This window comes from Heteronotia binoei, chromosome 12 (genome assembly GCF_032191835.1).
Source record: "Heteronotia binoei isolate CCM8104 ecotype False Entrance Well chromosome 12, APGP_CSIRO_Hbin_v1, whole genome shotgun sequence".
In the NCBI taxonomy this organism is placed as follows: domain Eukaryota; kingdom Metazoa; phylum Chordata; class Lepidosauria; order Squamata; family Gekkonidae; genus Heteronotia; species Heteronotia binoei.
Window position 1 is genome coordinate 4,644,128 of NC_083234.1, and position 2,006 is coordinate 4,646,133.

At 52.7% G+C, this 2,006-nt stretch overlaps 1 non-coding gene across 1 annotated transcript; it reads left to right on the forward strand.

The window, feature by feature from the left end:
- The first annotated feature begins 1,623 nt into the window (after nucleotides 1-1,623).
- On the forward strand, nucleotides 1,624-1,690 carry TRNAT-CGU (transfer RNA threonine (anticodon CGU)). Its single transcript has one exon. It is a non-coding gene; the product is annotated as a tRNA-Thr (tRNA).
- Nucleotides 1,691-2,006: the final 316 nt, after the last annotated feature.

Sequence of the window (2,006 nt, forward strand, 5' to 3'; positions counted from 1 at the left end):
CAGGTTTGATTCCCCACTCCTCCACTTGCACCTGCTAGCATGGCCTTGGGTCAGCCATAGCTCTGGCAGAGGTTGTCCTAGTGAGAGCCACTTTGGTGTAGTGGTTAAGTGCACGGACTCTTATCTGGGAGAACCAGGTTTGATTCCCCACTCCTCCACTTGCACCTGCTAGCATGGCCTTGGGTCAGCCATAGCTCTCTTATCTGGGAGAACCGGGTTTGATTCCCCACTCCTCCACTTGCACCTGCTGGAATGGCCTTGGGTCAGCCATAGCTCTCTTATCTGGGAGAACCGGGTTTGATTCCCCACTCCTCCACTTGCACCTGCTAGCATGGCCTTGGGTCAGCCATAGCTCTCTTATCTGGGAGAACCGGGTTTGATTCCCCACTCCTCCACTTGCACCTGCTGGAATGGCTCTGGGTCAGCCAGAGCTCTGGCAGAGGTTGTCCTTGAAAGGGCAGCTGCTGTGAGAGCCCTCTCAGCCCCACCCACCTCACAGGGTGTCTGTTGTGGGGGAGGAAGGGAAAGGAGATTGTGAGCCGCTCTGAGACTCTTCGGAGTGGAGGGCAGGATATAAATCCAATATCTTCATCTACCTCACAGGGTGTCTGTTGTGGGGGGGAAGGGAAAGGAGATTGTGAGCCACTCTGAGACTCTTCGGAGTGGAGGGCGGGATATAAATCCAATATCTTCATCTACCTCACAGGGTGTCTGTCGTGGAAGAGGAAGGAAAAGGAGACTGTGAGCCGCTCTGAGACTCTTCGGAGTGGAGGGCGGGATATAAATCCAAAAAAAAAAAGTGTTTCTCATTCAGATGTAGCTCCCAGTCCAGAATGTGCAGCAGTGAAATCTCTGCATGGGGGCGGCTCATCCATCTTCCTTCTCATACCTCCCTGCTCAGGAATGCTCGGCCCCCGTGCAATACACAGGCGGCTGTTTTACACACTGAAGCTGCCAAGGTACATTTTGAACTGTTGATAAGTTGCAAGGTAAGGCCATTTTTCTTGAACTGAAATAACAGAAAGCTTGTTGGCTTTGGCAGAGTGCACGATTACAGCAGCAACCGGTTGGAGCTGAGCTTTTTGCAGGGCCTACTGATGTACAGGACAGGAGTAGGCAGAGACACAACCTCTGGAGGGTGATGCTCAAGCCCCTCTGGGGGAGGCCATGCTGTCTCATGCACTGAGAGGGGAAGGCCAGTCGCCAAGGCTCCAGGCAGCACCTGGTTATTCAATGAAGACAAAGAACAGATGTCTTTGCCAGCTGGTGTGCGACCCACCCAGCTGCTACCTTTTCCTTCTCAGTCTGTAACAGCGACCTGGAGAAAGGGCTCCCGAGCCAGATATGATTCCCAGATGCCTCTTGGTAGGAAGTGCCGTCAAGTTGCAGCTGACTTGCTACTAGCCACAGCATATTGTTGGAACTCTCTGTCTGGGGAAGTGATGTTCTGTATTCTTGGTGCTTGGGGGGTGCACAGTGGGAGGGCTTCTAGCCCCACTGGTGGACCTCTTGATGGCACTTTTTTTTTTTTTGGCCACTGTGTGACACAGAGCATTGGACTAGATGGGCCATTGGCCTGATCCAACATGGCTTTTCTTATGTTCTTATGACTTGGGGAGGGACGGTGGCTCAGTGGTAGAGCATCTGCTTCGTAAGCAGAAGGTCCCAGGTTCAATCCCCGGCATCTCCAACTAAAAAGGGTCCAGGCAAGTAGGTGTGAAAAACCTTGGGACCCTGGAGAGCCGCTGCCAGTCTGAGTAGACAAGACTGACTTTGATGGACCCAGGAGGGTTTGATTCAGTATAAGGCAACTTCATACGTTCAGGGAGGGATGGTGGCTCAGTGGTAGAGCATCTGCTTGGGAAGCAGAAGGTCCCAGGTTCAATCCCTGGCATCTCCAAAAAAGGGTCCAGGCAAGTAGGCGTGAAAAACCTCATCTTGAGACCCTGGAGAGCCGCTGCCAGTCTGAGTAGACAAGACTGACTTTGATAGACTGAGGGTCTGAT